This window comes from Pelecanus crispus, chromosome 4, assembly GCF_030463565.1.
Source record: "Pelecanus crispus isolate bPelCri1 chromosome 4, bPelCri1.pri, whole genome shotgun sequence".
Classification (NCBI taxonomy): domain Eukaryota; kingdom Metazoa; phylum Chordata; class Aves; order Pelecaniformes; family Pelecanidae; genus Pelecanus; species Pelecanus crispus.
In genome coordinates this window covers 75,498,476-75,524,942 of record NC_134646.1, presented here as the reverse complement: position 1 = coordinate 75,524,942, position 26,467 = coordinate 75,498,476, and positions in this window count along the sequence as shown.

The window sequence follows — 26,467 nt, the reverse complement described above, 5'->3', positions numbered from 1 at the left end:
AGTACCACCATTGACATGAAATATCCATGGATGGGGACTTGCACCCACCTTTATATACTATGGAGATACCAGTGGGTATCCAGGCATGCAAAATGAGAGTTATCAAAGAAAAAAGTGCACACACACAAATGGCCACAAGTGGAGGACAAGAGCAAAAGGTAGCACACTACAGCAGAATGAATATCCTCATAAGAGATATCCTGGGGTCCATTAAGTTGCAAAAATACTCAAGATTGATGTTTAAGTGCTTATTAGTGAGACTCCCACTCCTGCAGCAGCATGCATCTACTTCTAGGTAGTTCGTGCAAAATCATCATGGAGTTATGCCCACTGGGAGAAGGCGCTTCAATTAGAGGTTACATTTATAATGTAATTAAATACCTAATTTATTAAAAGGAATGAAATCACATCAGTTTCCAAGTGGCAGCAGTGGCATTTAGAGCATGATACGCAGCAGCTTTGTTTTAATAATTAAAGTATGTATGCCCTTGATGATAGCAGTTCCAAAATGGCATGTTGCTCACTGCTCTCTTGAGAACCACAGTGAGCATAAATAATGAGAAATGGGATCATAACATTTGTGAGAGACAATTGGGACAGTCACAATAAACTGTATTTCGAGGGGGGTTTGGGTTTTGGTTTTTTCTTTTTATATCAAGAACTTGTTTAGCACAATTATTTAGTGTTTTTTTCCTCTTTTTTACACAAAAGCTTTAAAAAAATTTCTTAGTATTGCAGTGGTTTGCAACTGTAGTGGTTTGCCTTAGCTTTAAGAGCAGAGTCGGCTCTTCAAGCTGTCGTACCTTTTGTGCCCATTCCTCAGTAGCCCTCTGGTGTGCGAATGAGCATCTGGTTGATAGCTATTGTTCCCATTGCAAGACTAATTCAGATGATTTGTTGTAACATTAAGTCCCATAATGTAACAACAATGGATTAGAGACAAACAGCCCTGCAAAATTGCTAAAATACGTAATAATTTGTACTGGTGTTAAATTGATATTCCATACGATCCGTTGTTAGCAAGGCTGCTGTTTCACCATAGGAAGTTATTTATGCATTAGATAGACATGGTGGAAAAAAAAGGCCAAGCTACACCAAAATATCCAATATTAAAATAAGATTTACCTAAAACAAAAGGGCACCATGTATCTTCTTGGACCATCATTTACAAATCTTGCTAATTTACTAGGGCCCTTTCTAAATGAGAAGATGGGTCAATAAGTTAGTGGAAAAATTCTGAAACAAAAAGAAACAAGGAGCAAGCTCTGAAACTGCACCTCTCTCCTCCCAGTCCAGAGCAAAGTCGTGGCAGTATGGAAATTTGCAGTGACGCTGCTTCTTTCCCGAGCTGGTCCCTGGTGAAGCAGTTCTCACCCCAGATTGTCACCTTTTTTTCTGCATGTCTGGGAGGGAATCCTTCCAGGATTGAAGGTGTGTTGCTCAGTAGCTTCCCACACAGAGTCCACTGAAGTCAGACTAGCCTATTGGTGAGTCTCTCCTGGCTTGCAGCAGCGTTAAAGCCAAATTCTGCAGTCTGCAAAACACAAGTACTATGGGAACCTTCCTTAATGCTTTCTATTTTAATTTCCAACATGTTTACCCTCCTGTCTTTTCTCACTTGATTACTATTAGATGAACATAAATAACCCTCACCAACACAAAAGTAGATGGAAAGGTGTCCTGGTTAAAATATTTTCTTCTTTGAACTCAGTAATCATGTCTAAGGCAGCTACTGAAATTCTCTTATCCAGATAAAATGTAAATGCTCTATTTAGGTCATGATAAGAATAATGTACAGCTGCCTTTTTCAAGTGCTCTATTAACTGTATATGTAATGTCTATTAAGATGTCAAGCTTTCCTCCAACCCTGTAAATGCACAGAGACCTGATATAGCAGGCTGGTTTTTTTCATTGATTATCATCTGATTATTTAGGATTCCAAGAACATTATTGTTTTGTATGCAATATGATCATATCTTACTTATGTGTATATATTTACCTACTTGCACACAAGAGTATATTGTTTGCATATTTTGGTATATTTCCAGTACAATACTCCTCAGAGAGATAATATATTCTCTACATTTTTTTATATGTGGTATTTCATTTTTACTTCTAAGCAGCCCACTCCTTACAGTAGAATGTTGAGATCTAAACTAAGGATCACAAAACTGGTGTAGAAAAATAAGGATCCTTCATACCTAACACTCATCTGTCCATTGAGTTTGGACCAAGTAATTTTTAATATTCCTTCATTTCAAATGTATTTTTCTTTGCTTTTTAGCTCCGCCCAGGAATAGCCCTAGAAGTCATGTAGCACAAAATGTTGATGAGGAAATACTGGTTTGCTTTGGACGAAAAGCAAATCAAGAGTGCTGTCAGACCTCTGGCTGGTGCCACACGATTCCCTTACAGCAGTGCCCATGAACATTTATAAACTCGTTTTACCTTAGTTAGGGTGTTGCTATCATAATACACAACTTTGCTGCTTTGAGAATAGACTATATTGTACATGAAGTGGTTGGGTTTTTTTTTTCCATCCATAAAACAGAGTCTTATAACATCTGTTTGCAGAAAAACCTAGGCAGTTTGCCTTCCAGATGGAACATAAATGTTTGGCTTGGGATATTGCAGCTTGAAAGAAAAGGCCCAGTGGCATACTACCACCAGAGCACTGAACATATTCCTCTCTATTTAATGGCCTGGAATCAACCTTGGAAAATAAATCCTCTCCCATTCTGATAAAACCCAACCAAGTTGACCCAAATTATTTTGTATGTTCTCATACCTTGCAAAGACAGGGCTTTTAATTTGTGCGAACGTAATTGAGACCCTAGAGGTTTGTATTGACTAAACAAAAGAAATATACAAGGAATTTATGAACATGATGGGACCACAGAATAGACAGCTCTTAGGGAGAATGGTCACTTTACCACTGCAAACCCCAGGTTTCTGTCAAAGACACGAACAAAACATCTATTTTCAGGCAAATTTTCAGGTCCAGCCAAATTACACATACCAGCCTAAACTACTACATAATTAAGTAAAATCTGCTAAACATTTCAGACAATCATGATTGGGGCATTACCTATACCCACAAATTTGAGGACATCATCTGCTCTCACAAGATAAAGCCAGCTTGTTTCCATGGCATAACCAGGTCTGAAAATGGACTGATAGCAATGCAATATACTGCAGACTATATGACACTGGGAATTTGCCAAGTAACTAATTTTTCCATAAGCAAGAGAAAATTTAGTATATATAAGATCTACTAGCACTTTCTATGTATTTTTGTATTCCTCAGTGGCATTTACCAATTACAGCAAAGAGGATGGTAACTTCTGCAGCAAAATAGGAGTCAGATGGCAAATAAAAGTACTAAATGCCACTCTTGAAAAAAAATTTACAAGGCTTGCCACAAACTTGATTAGTTCTCTTTGCTGTCATGTGTCTCATGCCTGTTGAAAATATACCACATCATGGGGAATAGCATTATTCAGCTAGCCAAGGCTCTGGAGCACAGGGTGGATGCTCTGCCTCCCAGCAAACTGCAGCCACAAGCCTCTGCCTTGTCTTGTCTTTCAGTCCAGAGTGTGGACATCCCTTCCAGCCATGGGGTCTCATCAGGTTGCATCACCTGCATGTTTAATAGCTCTGCTACTGCTTTGCCTCCTAGAAGTACAAATTACACCTTCACAATAACATCCCTAATGAAAAGGAAAAATATCTGTCTGAAAAGTAGGACACAGAGCCAGGAAATTAAGGAAATGAGACAGAACAGCAACTTATTTCCAAGAGCACACAGTCAGCTTCTGAATGCACTGCCAGGAGGAAAAATTATTCTCCCTAAGAGATTGCTACCAGTGAATCCTGCTTAGTGGCTGGGGGGCACCTAGGAAAGGTCACTCCCCTTGCCTTAACACTCTAAAGAAATTGCCTGGCTCATTCCCTAAATAGGGCTTGCAAATTGTGGCACTTCTGTCTGAAAAGCACCAGCATTATTTGGAACTCCTCTTTGCAAATGGGCCTGGCCAAAGTGCTCCTGGGATCCACTGGAATATCAACATTAAATAATAATACTGAGACTTTTGCTGCCAGCAGTCTGTCACCTCTGCCTCACTCACAGAATGCTGCCCGAAGCAGATACCATCAGTTGTTATGATACTGGTAATATACCAAATGTTTTCATCCCACATTTAAAGGATCAAAAGAACAGGAATGGTCTTCATTAGTACGGTTAAATTTAAAGAATGTTTCCTTTTTCTGGTTCAGTGGAATCTTTGGACTTGACATCAGTGAAGAAACTGTGACCCCAAAGAAAAAACGACTGAGACGGAGTATTTCTCCACTACCCTCTGATTTTAAATGACAGGTGCGGACATGTCTCAAGAGACTTGACTGTTTCCTTACTGTGGTTTGCATTTGAAAAGCTTTTGGGGTTTGTATTTGAGAGTTTCTTTATTCTTTCTCTTGCTATGTCAGTCACCAGGTTTGGAAGTCAAGCCTTGTAAATCATGTAATTCCTGGAAATGAGTTTCAGACCTCTGAATGCTGACTCACTGACAGTTAAGTACATTTTCATAAGTACCTCGGTAACTTCTAGAGCCATGAATTTCAGAAACAGCCTTCTGTACTGCAGATTGTTGGCAGGTAAAATTATGTGCCAGTTTAAGGTAGAATAGAGGACCTTTCATTACCCATCTAAATTGCATTCATTGTACTGATGAATTGAATGGCTAGAAATATGAACAGTGTATACCATACTTATAAAGACTGACTACATACTTAATAGAAAGCATCTCTACATCTATCTTAAGGAGCTCATCCAACATTCCCATTTCCAGTACAGATTAGGAGCATTACATGCAGCCCACAAACAGCCCATCTGGCTTCTCCTGCTGTTGTACTAAACCACCAAAAATCACAAGAACAACTGCTAAGACTGCTCAAGCACATGAACAGTGGGTGGGGACTTCCCTAAAGGTATCCCTGATGGATGGTGACCCTGAGCTTGAGAGAAATTTGGGTGGCAAGGTGTGTGCTTTTGTCGAGGTCTGACCACTAAACAAGAGTACGTGGTTTGAGATTCACTTCCCTTGGCTTACAGGTGTAAATTACTCCTCACAGAAAAAACCCTTCAATGAAGGGAAGGGGCTTGTCCCACTCAAGGCTTGCATCACTCAAGGAGCTCAAGAAGATGCTCTAGGAACCATGGTCATAGATGTCTTCTGTGTATGCACTGAACCAGGGTCCCTTTCTTCTCCCTGCAGCCATGTTCAGCCCCACAGCCACGAGAAGGTGGATGCCATTTGACATAGCTAAAACATTGCAGTGGATTGTCTGTTACTGAGAGATTCTGGAGTAGCAGATGTTGCTAGGAGCTGCTATGGACCCGAAGCCAGTGTTGGACATAAGCAAAATGCAGCATGTACTTTCCATTACTGAAAGGCTTAGTGCAGCTATATATTATAATGGGTTTTCATGCTTGCTCTTTCCTCTCTCATCTTTAAACGATTCTGCAGTGAGGACAAAGTCTATCTGAGACTGCACTTATAATGATCCTGTTCATGACTGAGAGTGATAACCTCTCTAGCAGGAATGCCATCTCGTCTTGCCAAGCATACAGCTGCTGTTGGGCTTTCAACCCTAGGACTGACAATCAGTGAAAGGAAAGGGCTTCTGCCTGATGTTGGCTATTCTGACAAAATACAGATAATATATTTATGTGCTCAGCTGACAATTTTTCTGCTACCTCCCTCCCCACCCTCACTTCATAAAAACTCATCCCTGCTAATGTTGCAACATTTGCTTTGTCCATTTAGGAAGAATGTTTCCCTCATTCAAGAAAATGGTTTGACTGAACTGGTAGTTCATGTCAAGATTTTGCTTTATTCAGTCTGAAGTTTGAAAAAGCCAATGACTCACATAGGCGAAAACCTGAACAGCTGAATGTGCAGATGGGTACAGGTGGCCTTTAGCTTTGCTCCTTCTGGGTAGATCACGTAGCTGTGCCTGAGCGGAGCTGATTCAGATGTTGCTCTCTCTCTCCTCACCCCCCCCTGCAATACTCCTTGCAAACCCTAGTAGTGACAGTGAAGAGACAGAGATGATGACAAGCTACCAGAGGCCTGGAAATAATTATTTTGTTACCTTGCAATCCACAGCTTCATATACCCCAGGGTGTGAACATCCTGATATTGGATATCCTATATTATAGCAAATCCTATAATATAGGAATTATCCTATTATTATTATATCCTATATTATAGTAAATATCCTATTATTATTATAATTTTTATTATAGAAAATATCCTATTATATAGTATTATAAGAATCATATATAGGATATCCTATCCTATAATATTGGATACTATTGACTTCAAGAAAACCACCTCCCTGCTTCCAGATTTCTTCCCCGGGGCCCGCTGCGCTGTGGGACCTCCACACTCTGCCGTGCCCTGGGGACATACACGGTCCTTCCCAGCAACTCCCATATGTGCATTTCCCCTCAGAATTCATGTTTTCTTGGAGCTCGGGAAGGCTTTCCCCCAGACAGCTCCTTCACTGAGAAATCCTGAGTCAAGAGGAATTAAACAGTTTGAACATTTGAATTAGATTAAACAATTAATTACAGCTCAGAGGAAAATTCAGGAAAAACTCAGGTACCTTTTTGACATTTGCTTTCGAAATGATTCTAACATGTATCTTTATTAAGAAATAATAACAAGAATTCCCCCAAAATAAAACAAAGCATTTTTCTTGGGGAACTAAACTTTTACTTGGTCAACCACATTTTTTCCCATTTTGAAAAGGAGAAAAAGAAAACCCTTCAAACTTTTAACTTTAAACCAAAGTGAATTATTCTCCCAATTCTCTTCTAGTTTAGCCACAGAAATTAAAACAATTTTTTTTCTGTTGTGTTCTGTGCAAGAGGTAAAAGCCCTAGATTTTTTCCCTTACAGCAAAATCAAAATCACATTTACCTATTGATAGGCAAAAAATACCTAAATCTAAAATTAGTTCAATCTGGGCTGAGTAGAACAGAATTTTCCATTTGTTCAGCTGAAGTAGCTGCGGTAATAAGGCTACTCTAAAGCCTTAAGACAAATGAATGTACTTTAAAATTAAATGCTTTCTCAGTTTCAATTTAATTAGTTTAGAAGAAGCAGGGTAGTACCAAAATACCAGCATATAACAGAGCTGTTTCATGTTTTTCCTTTTAAAAAGTAGCCGAATTCTCCTAATCAAAAGGCATTCAATTAAAACAATGTTGCTAGTTGTCAGGCACGGACACGGAGACAGTATGGTTAACACCTCAGTGAATAGCACAAAAAAAGTACTTAAAAGCCAAATCGCCTACTGATTCCTTGGACTGTGTTTTACAAATGTGTAGAAGCACAAAAATGTAATGCGGAGGACTACAGCCTCGCAGGCGCAGAGGAGAGGCAGGTAGTCCTCTCTACTCCTCCAGGCACTCTTTCTGGACAGGTCAGAGGGAGATATCCCAGCAGAACCTCCGCTACTCACCATCAGTCTGTGCCGTACGCAAGGACCTCACAGCCTGTAACCTTCCCAGTGCCCTCACAAGGCAGGAAAGAGCCCTTACATCCTCCCTTTACAGAGAAACAGAGAAGACAGATAAGGCATTGGCTGTTGTAAGAAGGTAGCCTGCACCCCAAAAAATGTATTTCAGGAAAACCCTGGTTTGTACGCTGCCCCTGACATGCGGCAGGTCTAGCTCTGACATGTCTCTTGGGAACGTTTCTCCTACTTTAGCACTTCGGTATGGAGTGGACTTTCAAAAGCACAAAAAGCAATTAACACCCGGTGACTTTTAGTTGCATTTGCATCTTTAACTGCCCTGGGAGCTTTGGAAATCTGAAGCAATAAGAGAAGGCAGAGGACTCGCTCATATCAAGGTACAACCTGTTCTTAAATCTTCTATTGTTTAAGCACTTATGCTTCCAGATTCTTGCCCGGAACTACTAGGTAGGAGTTGCTAAATTCATTCCCAGCCACTTGAGAACTCCTTCAGGAAGGCAAAGAACCTTATTAATGTCATTAGAGGACTTCACAGATCCATGGGTTACAAGGAGAGAAGGTTTTTGCTAGTGCTATTGCATTTTAAAAGTGCATTATCATCGAAAACATTTCTTTGCACCGCTTTCATGGGGAATTATTGCTATAGCAATGAATGGAGTCAGGCTGCATGAACCTTTTAAGTTCTCCCTTTCATTTCTCCATTTAACTTGCTGACAAGTTAACGTGGTCTTTGCTGGCTCCCTATAAAATGAGCCTGCCAAAGAGTGGGGTGAGAGGAAGTTTCACTGCTGAAAACGTTCTCCTCTCCGAAGGCTGAGGGCTATTTCTTGCCCTCTGGGATTTCTGCCCAACATTCACGTCTTTTGCTGCAAGCATCAGTTTGCCAAAGTAACACACAGTGACTGCTGTGCTTTTTTGGCAGGGATTAGGAGTGTTTTATAGTTACAGAGCACATACAGCTCAACCGGGCCAGCTTTGCGGGGACCTTCTCAAAATGCTGCACAAGGCAAAACATAGTGTGCAGGAAAGAGCTCAGGAGCAGCAGGACTTTCTCCCAAATGACCACTTCTTCTGGAAGCTTGACCATGAATGTTTATCTCTGTCAGCTAGATCAAATTAATAAAGTAAGTCTTTCTGGGTTTTCAGCCGTAAGGCCCAAATGTAACCATTACACCCAATCATTCCCCACACTGGTCGGATGAGTTTGTTTCTAATGGTAAAAAATGAGCATGGATGTGGGCTTGCCCTCCAAAACAAGCTGCATGGCTGAAGCTTTCCCTGCATACATTATCCCTACATTTACTTCTTGATGATCCATTATTTTCAACTACCAACTTCCCTAGATTTCTCGCTGAGATAAAGCAGACTTCTGCAGCACCATTTAAAATGGGATGTCAACAAACTGCAAATTAGACGAAGCACAGCAGGAGCTGAGCATCTAAAAGCTACTTCAGTGCTCAGTATTGATCCCAGAGCCCAAACCTTCCCTCCCTGGTCAGCACACTTCTGCATGCAGAGGCATAAACACAAATATCAGTCAGTCACAGCTCTCTGCTTTATGTTTTGAAATAAAATTAATAACTCGTGAACCCACATCTTATTTTTGTTATTATTCTAGCCTGTTGCCTTTCAAAGCTTCCCCAATAGAGCCAGTTTCTCTTGAAAGCAATGCATGATTAAAAAAAGATCTATTAAAAGTCAAACTCAAGGAAATTTAAATAAATGTCAACATTCAAACACTCCATTGAGAAATGCAAAATTGTGATACCCAAAGTACTTGTAACTCTATCAAAACAGCTGTTGATAAGTCCCCTTGCACCGAGTTAACATGTAGATTTATTGCAGGAAACTTTGCAGTCTATGTTTCCCTGTTACTGACTTTAATAGTAGGTTTAAGCTGGTGCCCTTGAAGATTTCATCCGTTACATCTCTTAAGAACAATATCCCTGGTATAGAGGTACAGACTGTTTCGCTGTGGGTCCGAGCACATTTGCAGCCTGCAGTACAGAGCCCAGTAGGAAGAGCTGTGCTGGCTCTGGACTCTGGTTGGAAACTGAATTTCCAGCCTAAAAGCAGCAGAGCTGCCTCACCAGGCTAACCCATCTCAGCTGCTTCAAGGACCAGGGAAGGATCTCCATGCAGTTTCACTGACTTGTCAGTCATCAGACTTTGGTCAGGTATCTCTGCAGAGCATTGCATGAGGGTGCTGTATTACAGTATATTTAATCTCATCTAACCAGTAGTTATTAGGAAAAAAAATGAAAAATTATACCATTTTCTTTCCCATACCTTGACTGACAAGCTGGTGGAAGAAAGGAAATTAATTTGATTTCTCCACATGGATCTCTCGATTCCTAAGACTAACAGAGTTAATGTTGCATTCCCAGATAAAGCTGAATTTTGACCAAAGAAGTGCCTCACCAAAGAGAAATGTTAGGTGCTCTTACCCAGTAGCTCTCTGGCAATGTGGGAAAAGGGAAATAAAACACATCAGCTCAGGTGCCCAGGGGTGCAGATAGAGCAGTGGGGAATGGATAAACTGTGTCTGGCTCAAATGGGAAGTGAACAAACTCTAATTACCCGTATTTACCTGTAGCTACACCATTCCTGCCCACCTGATTTTCAGGAAAGCCCTGACCGTGCTGCAGCAGCAGTGCCTTGCTCTCCCAGTACACTGCTTTCAACCAGACCTAGATTTACTGGGAAGTAAGCAATATTCCCTTTCCCACCAGCATGTGTGTCAGTGCGGAGGGTGCTTCTGGCCATGCAGCCGGTCAGGACAGCCTGCACTTGGTCATCATCTGTCCCCTGCCATTTAGGTCACTGCCTGATTTCTGCTGCCTCTGTACACTGTGTTTCACCACGCAGAGGTTCAGAGCCAACCGAAACATTTTGCAGATCTACTCCGATTGCCCTGAACCCCGAAAGCTAAAAATGCCCCTACAAATAAATGTGGTTTCCCCTATTTACCTAACTACATGGCTTTAAAAAAACCCCAAAACTCCTCCCCACCAAAAAAAACCAAAACCACCACAAAAAAAAGCCCCAAAACCAAACCCAGTAAGAATTAAAGTAAAACAATATTGTACTGAGCATTTCACATGCAGGTATGTTTGCTTCAAAGACCATCCCTGCATTTCTCAGTTCTTTAATTTCACTTTCAGCAATGTTTCTATTTCACTTCCAACCTTTCACTGTTATTTCCTTCCCAACATTTTATGGCTTCAAGAAAGCAGAAATATCATTTATTTTCTCAGGTCTATTTGTGAACACTGTGCCCCAGCTTGAACTCCCCATTTGCAGTAGGCACGCTGGTAATACTGAAGTCGTCCCTCACAAGGTCACCATAGAAATATAATTAATTTGCTCAAAATAAACTTCCTAAAATATCTTTCTGAGAAGAGCCAAGGAGAACATCTTGCATGTTGAAGAAAGATCATATTTTTAGCTTGTTTCATGTTTGCATGAAAATTGAGGACCTTGCTCAGCTGTCACTGAAAACAGTTTCAATTCCTGTTAAACTGAAGGCACTGGAATTACGCTGGTACGTGATTTTCCACAAGCGTGACACTAATTAGACCAAACACATCTGCATTTCACAAAGTTATAGTATTTTCACTAATGACAGAGTGCATTAAAATATTTGTTTGGTTTGCTTTGCATTTACTCCTCATTAATTTGGGAATGCAGGAGTAAAAGTTTCAGGATGACACCGCTAGAGGGACTCGTTAGGTGGATGAGAAACTGCCTGGTAGGTTATTCCCACTTCTGGGAGGGACAGGAGGGCTGGCCAGGGAGCCAAGACACGCTCACCTGAACAACTTCTTTTTTTTTTTTTTTTTTTTTTTTAAAGAAAACAAACAAAAAACCCAAACACAGGAGAAAGATAAAACCTCAAACCTTTGCAGTTATATGTAACACGTCAAAGAAATAAATTAACTCTGCGTTAAGGAAGGACAACACTGGAGAGAGCATCCCTGAGCAGGATGCCAGGAACAAGCAGTTTCATCTCAGTGCATTGCAGAGCACTTTCTGTCACTCCAACAAAAACTCTTGTCTTGTTTTTCCAGGTGTACAGGTAATGGAATATCTTATCCAGCAGGCAAGGCTGGTACCAGTGATAATAAGAAGTGCACTATGTCATTCTGTCCAGTATTGAAAAGCTGCGTGTACTGCTCCAGCCCATGATGGGCAAGTTCACCAAAACTTTTCCATCCACTATGCAGCAGCATGTAAGGGCAGCAGACAGAAAAGCTGTGTTACTACCACTACCCTGAACTGGCACAAAGCTCTGCTGGCCAAGGCTCCATCCTACCAAACTATACTCCCAAGTCATTCTGAAAGTGATAATTTTGAAACTGCATATTATATCTCATTACATTTGGCAGGCAAAACTTGGTGCCACAAAAAAAGAGTTAGCTCATTATAATAGGAAAACAATTTATGAGCAGCAAGATGCATTTTCTTGGTTAAATTATTATGTTATTATACAGCCTTTTTTTACAACTAAGCTAGACAAAGCACTGGAGAATGATGTGCTGTAGGGAACAATATTCCACCAACAGTATCAAGAGCAAATTTTCTTCAGGTGTGTTTTATCTGCAGAGATTTTCATAAGCTTGTAGAGAATCCTAATATTTGAGGTGGAAAAGGCCCAGAAGTCTGGCAGTTCTGCATAATATGCTTATTTAAAAAAACAGTGGGACTATAAGGTCCTTTGAGATCCCAACTGAAAGCCTTATGAATCCTAAAACATGTACACTTTAATTTGGTATGTTCTTTTAGCATTTCCGTTAAACATTTTCATTAAGTAAATTGCACACTAATTGTTTTAATTGTAGCTGAGATTATTGAAAGCTGAAATTTCAACAACCCTTACAGTTATTCACATTTTTAACAGAACAGTTTTTTGCTTTTCACAGGATCTCAAAATACAGAACATAATATCGTTGTACAATTTAATTCACCAATCTCCAATGAAAAATGAGCTCCAATTTGTAAAAATAAATTAGTAAGTATAGAGGTTTGACAAGCCCCTGGCAATGTTAAAAAATTCTTGTTATAAAACCAGGCTCTTCTTCACATAGTGGTAGGATGAGAGACATGAGGCACGTTGGAAAGAAGAAGGAACTTTTTCCCCACAAGGACTGTCCAGCAGCAGGACGGGCTGGACAAAGCTGTGGGCAGCCTGGGCTGGTTGCAGAGCTGACACAGCTTTAAGCAGGAGAGTCTTTTCACCCTCATGAGACATTGGGTTTCAAACTTGTATTAATGTCAGTTACCACACAAGATTTCAGGAACCTTGCTGGACATGCATCCTTGCACTAACATACTGTCTTTACAGCCTGACATCTAAAATCCATTACTTACTTGGAGCCTCCCACTGACTTCTCTGGGCCTTGGTTTATGCCCTTAAAAATCCCTCAAGCTCTGACCTGCAAAACACTCCTGCTTATTGTTCAACTTCATGCCTGTAAGTTGTTTCAGTTAGGTTAGTGAGAAAATGTGTGTATGGTTAACAAGAAGTTTGCTATAGAAGGGCTTTGGATTGGGCTAGAGGCTGTCTTTGCTTTGAGGTTTTGTACAGTACTTAGCACGTTGTTTGGTGCTAAATATAATGTAGTACTATAATTAGCCTTAAGTATACCTATTCCTTAAGCATGTGAGGAGCTATTAGAATAATGCTTTTTCAGAAATGTCTTTGTTGGTTCAATTTAAAGCAAAAGAGAAAGGCAGCTCTTTTCCCCGAGAGGTTTTGATGGTGTTTCCCATGGGCGGAAACAGATTCATCTTAGACATGGCCTGTATCACTTCAGAGGGCTGCATCTCAGTCATTCCCCTTAACGATGGCTTGAGACAGCCAGCTGTGCAGACCAAAATGCACACTAGATAGTAAAACCAATGTAGAGTTTGTGGAAGCAGATACAGAGAATTCTTGAACTCTGCAAAACATGAGTATTTGGGATCTTACCCAGTGAAATGTGGAACTGATTATGGTACCAAATGTGGCAACTCCAAGCTGTTCAAGTTTTTGCAATCATACAGAAAAGCAGTAAAGACAATTGCATAACACATACTTGCTTTTGCCTGAGGTCAAATGCCTTTTTCTTTTGAGACATATTGCTTTAATCTTGTCATGGTTTAACCCCAGCCAGCCACTCAGCACCACACAGCTGCTCACTCACTCCCCTCGTGGGATGGGGAGAGAATCAGGAGAGTAAAAGTGAGAAAACTCCTGGGTTGAGATAAAGGCAGTTTAATAGGTAAAGCAAAAGCCGTGCATGCAAGCAAAGCAAAACAAGGAACGCATTCCCTATTCCCCATCGGCAGGCAGGTGTTCAGCCATCTCCAGGAAAGCAGAGCGCCATCACGCATAACAGTTACTTGGGAAGACAAAACTCTGAACGTCCCCTGCTTCCTTCTTCCCCCAGATTTACATGCTGAGCATGCCATCATATGGTGTGCAATATCCCTTGGGTCAGCTGGGGTCAGCTGTCCCAGTCGCGTCCCTTCCCAACTTCTTGTGCACGCCCAGCCTACTCACTGGTGGGGTGAGAAGCAGAAAAGGCCTTGACTCTGTGCAAGCACTGCTCAGCAATAACTAAACCATCCCTGTATTATCAACACTGTTTCCAGCAGAAATCCAAAACACAGCCCCATACTAGCTGCTATAAAGAAAAGTAACTCTATCCCAGCCAAAACCAGCACAAATACACTGAAATCTGCATGGGTTTTGCCAGCCTCCACGTGGCTTTGCTGTTGACTATGGCATTCTGTGACAGGGGGGTGCCAAAGCAGAGGCATTTGTCTTGTGAATTCCCTGCTGCACTGCCAACACATGTTGCTTGGACTGACACACTTTGCACCAACATGCAGCTGGAGCAGGACCTTGGCATGAACACCCCTGTAAAGAAAACCAAAGCCCTTGGCAGTGCAGCTACAAGAGTCAGAGGTGCATTTTGTGGTTTCCAGCACTCAATCTCATTATCTCCAGCATGCACCCAATAATGGGTAGAGGGGACTGTGAGCAATGTTTTTCATTTTTCATGAAGTCACGACAGGTTTTAGATTTCAGGATGTGGACACTGAAAGGCGATCCCTTAACCATTGCTTCTGATAGGATCATGACAAAACACACCACACCGACACAAGACATCCTAGTTATAGATTCGTCTGAATAAGCCTTCAGAGGCTTTGCTTAAGTCAGCAGTGACTCTCTTACTACCCAGGCTTCCCCTGCTGCTCCTCCCTGCACTCCCAAGCGCGGTTACCAGCTCTGGCAGCAGAGGCTGAAGGTGGATATCGCTGTACAAATCTGGCCTACAGCCTGCTGATCAGGCAGAGCTGTAATCCTCCCGCTCAGGAAGAAGTTTTTGGACTCCAAATTCATCAAGCAGAAGGTGACCAGGCCTAACTCCATCACCAGAAGTGACACAGACTAGCAAAGCATTGCTTCTATTTGTATTCTGTGTGGGTGAAAGAACATAACATCAAGTATCCAAATACCAGAGAGGGGTGAGAGTTCAGACACAATTTGTACCTACTGCTTTCTGTTAGCTAGCTGTAGGCAGACCTGAGCTTATACTGAATAAACAAATTTGGTTAGAGCAAAGAATCGTCCGTTAAAGAATAATAAGCAGCATCTATCAAGAACTGCAAAAACAGTACGTCTATAATATGGCTCAGATCACCATATGGGTGTTCTGGATCACTCTGGTCCTCTGTGTCTCTGCACTGATTGTAAAAGGGGTCTGCACCATCCTGCTAAAACCACGTCAGCTAGAGATGTAGAAGCTGTAGACACTCGTATTTGTCTCTGCAGATCTTGGCTTTGTTCTTGAGGTACATAAATCGTATGACTGTATATTTTGCTCACAAGAGTAAATGCTCATGGCGCTCCACCAGCAAATGAAATAACTAGGCTCAGAGTAGCACTAAGTCAATATATCCTTGACCCCAACAGGAAGACTGGTGAACAAAAGCCCTGTGTCGTTGGAGGGAAATGTTCAGCCAGGGCCCTGTGGGTTGGAGTAGCAATTTTAAAGAAATTGGTTCTACTCTCTCATCCTCTCTAAAAATACATAAAATTGTCCCTGCTGTTAAATTACCATTTGCTGGTACCTGGCAGACTCCTAATTGATTAGAGAAAACTAATTCAGTGCAATGAATTATTTGCAAGTGAAGTATCTGAAATATCTACTTTATTAATATTTTTGATTTAAAATTATTATTTTATTCAGATGTCTCAGATAAGAGCTTGTTATAGTCCAGAAAAGTAACTTAAAGGAAAGCTGAATAAAACCAATCCCTGGTGCAAAAGCAACTCACCAAGTAGTCACACCAAGGATGAACTTGTCCCAGGGTAATTCTGATTATTTTGTTGGCACTGCACCAGGTTAAACTTACCCAGACAGTTTGCAGTTATTCCCAGATGGGGAAAAAAAAGAACATCATTAGGATTTGGAAGCAGCTTTTTTTTTTCCTGCTAAACTATCTTGACCTTTCCCAGGAAAATTCAGAATTTGCCAGTTAGCAAAATTTCAATCAGACCTCTGCTACTGATCTCTGCATGCATCCAGGTTTAGCTTCCTTCCCTCCTGAGCCGTGACCTTCTCCGCTGGCAGAGGCCAAATCACGCCCTCCTTCACACCTTTCACCTTTTCATCCAGCTGAGGACAGCTTTTAGAAGAGAAGTGAAAAATATTTTTTTTTGTGGGAATCCCTTTTATTCAGTATCTGAAGTTTCTTCTATTTGCAGCCCATATTGATGGTCACATGTAAGACTCCGATTCATAAGACAACATAATGAAACATAGCTCAGTGCTTCTGGCTCTTTGTAGGAAATCTCTTCAAAACACAGCAGTTTCACTAAATTGTGAGTCTACTTGCGCTTCTCCATGAACACTTCCCTCTAACCAGGCACCCTCACCTTTAATCAGGGTGGTATAAAGGGTTTCCAGTGCATCCCTGGGATGCAAAATGTTTCAAAGGATACTTGCACCCTTCCAAATATCTTCTCAGTTCCCAGAGGAATGGGACCTTTGAGATGAGGTTTACTAGCAGAGATCACACACAAGATGCTCAATCTAGCAAAATACAAGGGTAGTCATTTTATTATAAAACAGCAAAGAACTACAGAGACTAAAATAAAATAAAATAAAATAAAAAAAACAGACCAAATTACTGAAATGCTGCCTCAAACTTAGTCCTGCTTGATGACTGACACCACCCAGTTCCGCTGCAGGATGGGTCCCTGCACACACTGCACTCCCTGGGCTTTGCTGTACAGGACTGTTCCTTCACATCAGCCACCACCCATAGTTTGTACACCAGCTAAGTCAAGACACAAACATCCTGAAACCTGCTATACTTTTTTATCCCTCCTTCTTGATTAAGAGATGTGACTGAATAGAGACCAACAGCTATGAATGTAGAAATGAGATGCATTTCACTCCCCTGTTCTTTCCTAATCAGAAATTCCAGTTTCACTTAAAATCTTGAGATATCTGTAGTATGAACATTCTCCACTCCCCTCCTCACCTGTTTTTCTCTCTTGCCAACTTACCTTGACTTTAGTTTTTATCATGTTTTTTCACCAGCCATTTCAGTCTAGCATTTTCCCACTTGTTGCAATACATTATAAATAATATATCTTGAGAAACAAGAACTAAGGAACACTTTGTTAATGCAACAGACCCTCGTTTGTCCCCAGTATTTCAGAGCTCAAGTATCATATAGTGATAAAATAAATGATAACACCAGCGATGGGGTGACTGGACTGAGTCATACTATCCCCACACCATGTAGTTTGTAAGGCTCATATACTTTATATTATTTCTTCTTTATAGCCCTTAGTAGTGACTCACAAATCATGAGAGCCTAGTTTTCCAAACTGGATTTTCAAACAAGTCCTTTCATGCTTTCTCTTCATTTTGACCCACTTCCTTAATGCTTCTCTGTTACCCTCCTCTTAGTCCATCTGAACACTCTCCTCTGCCATGGTACCAACAAAAGCACTTGACAATGGCTGGCGTGTCTTGTCAAATACATGCCATTACCCTTCCAGCTCACCTACTGTGACTAATACCAATATATGCTGATGACCATCAAAGCAGAATTTGGGGACATTTACCAATGGTTCATAGTCCTCAATACACCCCACTGGTATGTTGTTTCCTGTGGGTTGTTTTTGGTTTGGGTTGGGTTTTGGGTTTTTTTTTTTTTTGGGGGGTGGTGGTTTTCGTTTTGTTCCATTTTAGTTTGGTTTGGTTAAGGGGGGTTGGGGGTGTGATGAGACTTAGCCTCTGTTTTTATTTCCTGATTAAGAAGCCTCCTCTGCAAGGACAAGAAAGATTTTGAAATAGAGTCTAATGAAAGAAATTCCCAGTTCAACTGCTGGAAATATGGCAGCACTGAGAAGTTTCAGCCAAAATGAGATACAGCCTCAGCTTTGTCCTCTACCACTCCTTTTTGGTCAGCAACCCCCACACAAATCAGACCTAAAACACCACTATTCAGACTTGTTTGTATTTAGTACTTACACCATACAGGTGCAAGTTACAGCACACAAAGTTGCATAATGGTCATGCCCAATGATACTGCTTTGTGTTTATCCAAGGCCATAGTTTCACAGGACACTGGTTTCGGTAACGAAGTCAATGTGAATAGCTCCCGCTGGCATTTTCCCATTCAAGTTGCAGTGTCCCTTTTTGTTTGCAATTAACACAGCCAGAAAATTCACAGAATCAGCCAAATTATTTTAACCACTTTTCATGGCCGAGCTGCCAAAACTGAAAAACCATGGCTGAACCACAGTTTCTCCATGTTTCTTTCACCTCAACCAGATGCATCAGAATAGTCTGTACTTGAAAAAAATATCAAAACACGCTCAACCATATTAAGAGAGCAAAATGCATTTTTAACACTTAAACTGGAAGTGACATTTGCCCTCAGTGATGATTGTCACTAACCACTGTAGTTATCTGGACAGCCTAGAAACTATTGCATGAGCAGGATGTTATCTCTCTAAGAATGACTAAAGCCTAGTGATGGGGTGCAAGGAGAGAGCACACAGAGGAAAATGCTCTTTTTATATCCTGGAGAAAATCTAAGATAGTGTCCTGGTTTCGGCTGGGATAGAGTTAATTTTCTTCCTAGCAGCAGGCATAGTGCTGTGTTTTGGATTTAGTAGGAGAAGAATGTTGATAACATGCTGATGTTTTTAGTTGTTGCTGAGTACTGCTTATGCTAGTCAAGGACTTTTTCAGCTTCCCATGCTCTGCCAGGCGCACAAGAAACTGGGAGGGGGCACAGCCAGAATAGTTGATCCAAACTGACCAAAGGGCTATTCCATACCATATGACGTCATGCTCAGTATATAAACTGGGGGGGGGGGTGGCCGGGGAGCAGCGATCGCTGCTCGGGAACTGTCTGGGTATCGGTCGGCGGGTGGTGAGCAATTGCATTGTGCATCACTTGCTTCGTGTATCATTATTATTATTATCATTATTATACTGTTACTATTAGCATTACTATTTTACTTTATTTCAATTATTAAACTGTTCTTATCTCAACCCAGGAGTGTTTCTCACTCTTACTCCTCCGATTCTCTCCCCCATCCCATCGGGGTAGGGGGAGTGAGCGAGCGGCTGCGTGGTGCTGAGTTGCTGGCTGGGGCTAAACCACGACAGATAGAGATAAACTAGTTTCAATGGAAAATATTCAGTCATCCCTAATATTTCATTTCTTTTATGTAAGAGAAAACAGGGCTTATGGCTTTAGGGTGTTTTAAGAGATAATGGTTTGCACTGTGAAGATTTTTAAAGAAATACCCCAAGCAAAATTATGTTTTCAGAAAGCCTTAATAATCAGCACCAAAACAGTATTTCCAATGCTTATAGGGGCTCCAGTTCATCTTATCTCTCTGAGAATATAACATGAATTTTCGTATCAGTGCCCAGGCACTCCCATTATACCTCTATCCAATAAACACTGAGATTTCTTCAATTTTTCCCCCCAAATATTAATATATGTGATTTTTTTTTTTTCAAAAGATAAACTTTTCCACTGACAAGAAGAAAGTAGGACAATTTTAAGCAGTCTCTAGCTCACAGTCCATGTTTGTCATAGGTAAATAGACAGCATAAAAACCACCAGTTAGGCAGTCACCAGGTCTGGTACTGTCACAGTTTACTGAACAGAGAAACCAGCTGCAGAACGCCAATCACCCAGCTGCAGTGCAGCTCTGTAGGGATGGGGACAGGCACAGTCTCCATCCAGGCATATCAACAGCATGGTGTGGTCCCCAGGTAAGGTCTCAGCTACTTGTAGAATCGTATACTTACTTATAAAGAACTGAATAGAAACAGATCAATAAATTAATCAGTGCTAGCCTGACGCAAATGACACTTCTTAGCTCTCTGTCAAAATTTCTCAGTTTTGTTGATTGCACGATTAAGTGATAAGTGAAGATTCAATTATAGTACCTCCACTTGGCTGCTGGTGATGAAATCCAGCTGAACTTCTAATTTAACTAGTATTGTGCTGGCATAGGAAAAAAAAAATCGCATCATTCTGTCAGGCTGGAATAGGTGAACATGCTAGTACACTGCATGGCTCGGTGTCAGTTTGTGGTACATTTACATGCAGCATCAGCTAGCAGGCAGTGGGGCCTGAGCAGTGAAATTTGCAGTCTTGTCTCAAAGTTACTCTTGTTCAGTTCTTAGCACTTTCTAGAAGTTTTTCTCCATGTTTTTGGTTCATGTCCCTGAATTCAATCGTAGCACTAAATGCTGTTAAACCACAGACTTTCACAGGAACACTAGACATTGCCTTCTGCAGTTCACAGCATCAATGCGTTGATCTGACTTGGGGTGCGGTTCCCTCTCCTCTTCTGCATTGTTGTGAAGGCCTGCAGAAGCCAATGTCACAAAAATAGGAGAACAAGGCTTGGAGGTGTTTAAGACAGACACGGAGGAAAGCCTTACATCATCATATCACAGGTACCAAACTGCAGTCCTTGAGATAAGGTCTTCCCATCAAACCAAAGCCTGTGTGAAAGGTGCACTATGGCTGAGATCAGCGGCTGATAGAGGGAACAGCTAGCTGCACGGGGGGCTGCTAAATGGAAGACAGTAATGAAGGCTTTATATTCAAAATGGAATAGGAACTAAGGAAATAAATTAAACGTTTGCCTTTGATCCCTTTAGTAATATCTCAATATGACAAGTTGGAAAGAGAAAAAAGCATACCTTAGAACATGAAGCAGAATCCATAAAAGTTTAAAAACCCATCTGTAATCAGATACTTTTCACAGACATGACATTTCAAAAAGAAGAGAAATAGGCCCATAGCTCCAGGCTCCCTATGGTCTTTGTCCATCCATAGATCCAGATCCCAGCAGGCCATGTTATTTAGAAGACTAGGAAATTCTTCTCTTCCCCAGTAAAATGCTGAGGTGGCACTAAGTCTGATTCATGAAACCTGTGACAAATTCACAGTCCTTGTAAGGCATAAGGCAATTACCTTGTATTGCCTGCAGGTAATTCCTCTCATTTTAATTATATGTGTTATCCCATTTTAATTATTTGCATCAAGAACAGTTCCATTGGCAGCCATGGGCCTCCCCACCCAGCCCTCAGCGTACACAGATAGTGTCTGCCCCATGAGCTGCAGTGCGTGTTGGCAACAGAGGATGGAGAGGAAGATTAGCATTGTTCTCAGCTTACAGGTGAAAACCTGAGACAGGGGAAATGATGAACTACCTGTATTCATGGCATGTGACTTCTACTATAAATGTTTCTTCAGTTTTCCATCACAACTGCGCAGCTAAACTGTGTAGTTTAATTCCACTTCAGGTTGTACAATTCCTGCATTTGGACAGGGCTGAAATACTACCTAAAAAATGGAATATGCAATCCTCTTCCAATCATCACACCATGCAGACTACACTCAAATTCAACAGGAACCTCAGAAGTTTTCAGGCTCTGTTACCCATTTCACCTCTCTGACAGTATGATTTAAGCAGCTGCCTACTGCTGATTTCCCATATACCTTCTTACCAGCTGATTGCAGGTACCTGCAAGTAATACTGTGCACATAAAACACCTCCAATCACAGCTGTTCATCCTGAATGCAAATAGGAGAGGTTTTCCAAAAAGACAGCAATCTCCTATGATATGGAAAAGTTTCTTTTGTCTTTAGTAAGCCAGAGGCACATTTTAAAAGCTGAGGAAGGAAAGGGGACAGAGCTGAGGAAGGAGAGTATCTCTGAAAGAAAATGCAGTTCTGGAAGGCAGTTAATGGAGTAGATCAAGTTTTTCATCAGACTTTAAATCTGGCAATATTTTGGGAGACTTTTTAAGAATATTTCCCTTCAGTCAACCAAAAACCTGTTCTTGCAATCAGCAGAGAAATCTATATTCCTGCAAATTGGCACCAACTAAGAAGGACAGTGATGCTGAAACACAGTTATTTTCACCAGTGTAGGAGCACTGAACTTCCCTAGCGCTCCCAAAACTCCCCCTGGCACATCATGGATGCCAGGGACTGATTTGTGCTGACTCCTGACAACTGGGTGGATGGAAGAGGTTACTCTCCATCTTTTTTAAATTACTATTTCAGACATCCCTGAGAAATGAATGTAAAGAGGGAGGAAGTAAAGAGTTTTGAACCAAGAGAATTGCCTTTAAGGAGAGGTCACACTGGTCACCTGTCTGGGACAATATGGCCCTTGAAGTATCAAACCACAGGAAGGAAGAGATTTATTTTTGCAACAGACAGTTGGACATGTATATTGATAAAAACACTTCACAGAATTATCCCAAGTGAATGGAATCACTTAAATACCACATGCAAGCCTGTAAACCAATGTCTGTTAGATGCAAGAAACTGACGTGACATGTTTTTACCTGATGTCTACTGATTGCTGATTTTTACACCTTGCACTGAAATAGCTGACACTGGCCTCCATGTGATTGTTGGATTAGATGTTCCTTGGGTTCAATCTGCTGTGCAATTCCTGTGTAAAGCAGAATGTTACTTAGCAAAACTAAGATGGAATAAAAGTCAGGAAATAATGACTAAAACCCAGTTGATATCTATTGACCATTTCTACTAGCAAAAAACCCCCAAATTCATAGAATCGTAGAATCATAGAATGCTTTGGGTTGGAAGGGACCTTTACAGGTCATCCAACCCAACCCCCCTGCAGTGAGCAGGGACAGCTTTAACCAGATCAGGGTGCTCAGAGCCCCGTCCAACCTGACCTTGAATGTTGCCAGGGATGGGGCCTCCACTGCCTCTCTGGGCAACCTGTGCCAGTGCTTCACCACCCTCATTGGAAAAAATTTCTTCCTTATAGCCAGTCTAAAATCTATCCTCCTTTAGCTTAAAACCATTACTCCTCATCCTGTCACAACAGGCCTTCCTAAAAAGATTGCCCCCATCCTTCCTATAGGCCCCCTTTAAGTACTGAAAGGACACAATGAGGTCTCCCTGCAGCCTTCTCTTCTCCAGGCTGAACAACCCCAACTCTCTCAGCCTGTCCCCATAGGAGAGGTGCTCCAGCCCTCGGATCATTTTGGTGGCCCTCCTCTGGACCCGCTCCAACAGGTCCATGTCCTTCTTGTGCTGAGGGCCCCAGAGCTGGACGCAGCACTGCAGGTGGGGTCTCACCAGAGCAGAGCAGAGGGGCAGAATCCCCTCCCTCGACCTGCTGGCCACGCTGCTTTTGATGCAGCCCAGGATACGGTTGGCTTTCTGGGCTGCAGGCGCACATTGCCGGCTCATGTCCAGCTTTTCATCTACCAGTACCCCCAAGTCCTTCTCGGCAGGGCTGCTCTCAATCCCTTCATCCCCCAGCCTGTACTGATATCGGGGGTTGCCCCGTCCCAGGTGCAGGACCTTGCACTTGGCCTTGTTGAACCTCATGAGGTTCACACAGGCCCACCTCTCCAGCTTGTCCAGGTCCCTCTGGATGACATCTCGTCCTTCTGGCATGTCAACTGCACCACTCAGCTTGGTGTCGTCTGCAAACTTGCTGAGGGTGCACTTGATCCCACTGTCTATGTCACTGATGAAGATGTTAAACAACACTGGTCCCAGTACGGACCCCTGAGGCACTCCACTTGTCACCAGTCTCCATGTGGACATCGAGCCATTGACCACAACCCTCTGGATGCAACCATCCAGCCAATTCCTTATCCACCAAACAGTCCACCCATCAAATCCGTATGTCCCCAATTTAGAGAGAAGGATGTTGTGGGGAGCTGTGTCGAAGGCTTTACAGAAATTTACAAATTTAACTTCAGCTGATACCATGACCCATCTTGCTTTTCAAATAAATGTTTATTTCATTATTTGGTGGACATCTGCAGTTAAGAGTGGAAGTTAAAAAGAAAAAAAAGTAAACCACACATCTTAGGATGTTAATATACCTCTTTCACTCATCACTGTGGGATTACATTGGACAGAGCTGTAGAGTCCCAGGGAGGAGGTAGAGCTGACAGAGACACCGTACAGGAGTCTAGTGGGGGTCTAATTCCTTTCTGGCACTTTCTCTAGTGGCTCACCCTGAACGGTGTAAAGTAGGTTAATGCTTTTTGATTAGCTAGTTTTGAAATCCACTTTAATCAGTCACGAATAGATACGTATGGGACAATTATATTGGGCCTGTAATAACATAACATTCAAGGCTAAGAAGTTATGGAAATTATTCTTGGCTGGACAGCCAGTAGCAAACAGGCAACTGGATGCACAGAATGATACAGAAAATTTTAACCTTGTTTATAAAAGGAGCACCTCCAACTGCAACAGAAAAATGGCTAAGGCTGAGCAGTTTTTCAAAGGCTCTTAAAAAGCTGAGAATGTCATTGAGGAACATATCTGCAAAAGCCCAATTGGAAAAGGGCTAAAGACAACATCGCTAAACAGATGAGCTGATGTGTCAGCCCTTAATATCTGTCAGCTGGTGCAAGCATTTTCTCAGCATCTTCACAGGCGTTAGAGCATTGCGTCCTTTCTGTGGAAAGCCAGGAACTGCAGGGAGCAGGGTCAAATTCCCTGCAATTTGCTCTTTTGCACCTCACATCAACTAAACACTTTACAAGTGCAGTACTGCAAATCCGGATGCAGCACAGAGCAACACAACTGTCTTCTCCTGCTGTACTGAGGATGCAGTGGTTAAGCAAGCAAATGCAGATGGAAGAACTTGTATCTTTTTACAGAACAACTGCTTTCAAGTGCAAAAAGATATTCCATAGCCCTTTGAGGAGCTTAAGCAAGCTTATTTTGAGGGGAATGGATGATAGTAATTTGTTCTTTTGTACTCCCACAATCTTCAGACACACAAAACCACCACAGAGTTCAAAACAAAGCCTTAACACCCAGACAAGTCACCCTCATGGACTGGCAGCTAAAAAAAAAAAAAAAAAACAACCAAAGACTAAATAAGTGGTCTGTATTTCAGAACCTAGAATTTCAGGAGAAGCTGCTGAGTGCTTTTCATAGTGTTAAGTACATATGATTCTTAAAACTAGTTATTACTGTGAAATGTCATCATTAACCAAGGAAATTCAGACTCACACCTGACCCAACTGCTGCAGCCTTGTGCACTTAACAAGGCAGCAAGTCCTGTCCTTAATTAAAATGCAGAAAAGAGCCAGGTTACTCTATGCTGCATCCATGGTTTTGTTGATTGCAGAAGATGCTGCTGAATGCACAGCACTCTTATGAAGTCAGAACATGTATTTTTGGTTCCTAAATATTAATTCATAAATATTAATTCAAGGCACTCAACCTCAAACATTTGAATGTCTTGGCTCTTTTTTATTATAATTCATCGCACAATGATATTTTAATTGGAAATAGATAATTACCAGAATATTAATTCTGTTCTACTGTCTTGGAATCAATATCTGCACACAAAGAAGCACTGCAAGTGCTTGGCTGTATCTTAAGACTGGACAACGTCTCACTATATTGTATGTAAACATTATGCAAAATACATATTTTACACCTAGATGTCTACTATATTATATAGAGATGTTTCCTCAGGGCTAGGGCTGTAAGAATAACTGATTTTTCCCCAGCCGCAGCCTTTTATAAAATCAGAGTAAGGCAGAAACTCTAATTAGTTTCAAATGAGAATGAAAAGTCTGTCAGGCTTGGCAAGAGCATTTTGCAGAAACCTGATGAAATCTGAAGGTGACTGATAATATGCTAACAACATACTGTTTCAGTGGGATCACTTGATTTTTGAAGGATCAAATTATCCCTGTAAGAAAGCCCAGTTTTGACAAAACCAAATCAACAGAAAGTTGAGTAGCTTCTAGCAGGGACTCCCTGCTGAACCATTCTTCCAAAACCTGCAGTGCTGGAGGAATTAGTAATGCCTGGGGTGTTTCTCAGGGTATCCAAATGTTTGCCAAAGCAATGGCTCTAAGATAGCTGTCCTGCAGCACTGATCCAAAACATCTCACTGGCATCATTTCAGGCTTTGTTTCTGGGTAGAAGGAAAGAAGAAGTTAGGTTTGGGGTTTTTTTGCTGAACAGGGTTACCTTTCTGCACCTCCTCCTACCCTAAAACTTTCAGGAGGATTTTTTACCTTCCTTTTATTTTAAATGCATATGATTTGTAACATGTAAGCAGAGACAGCAACAACTTCAAGAAGAAGGATGAGTTATTCCCCCCAGTGCTGAACTTTTTATCCTCTAAGAAATGCCTTTTGCTTTTGAAAGTGGTTATAAAACATTTCAATGTTCAGTGGGCCAAGGAGTACAGCAGCTACAGCTGATATATTCTCCTGATACTCTCCAGCAAGTTCTTTGTGTTACTATACTGAATAGTGGATTATCCATAAAAAAGGAACAGCCTCTGGAGGGACAATCAGGATAAAGACTGATCCCAGATGATTAAGATGGT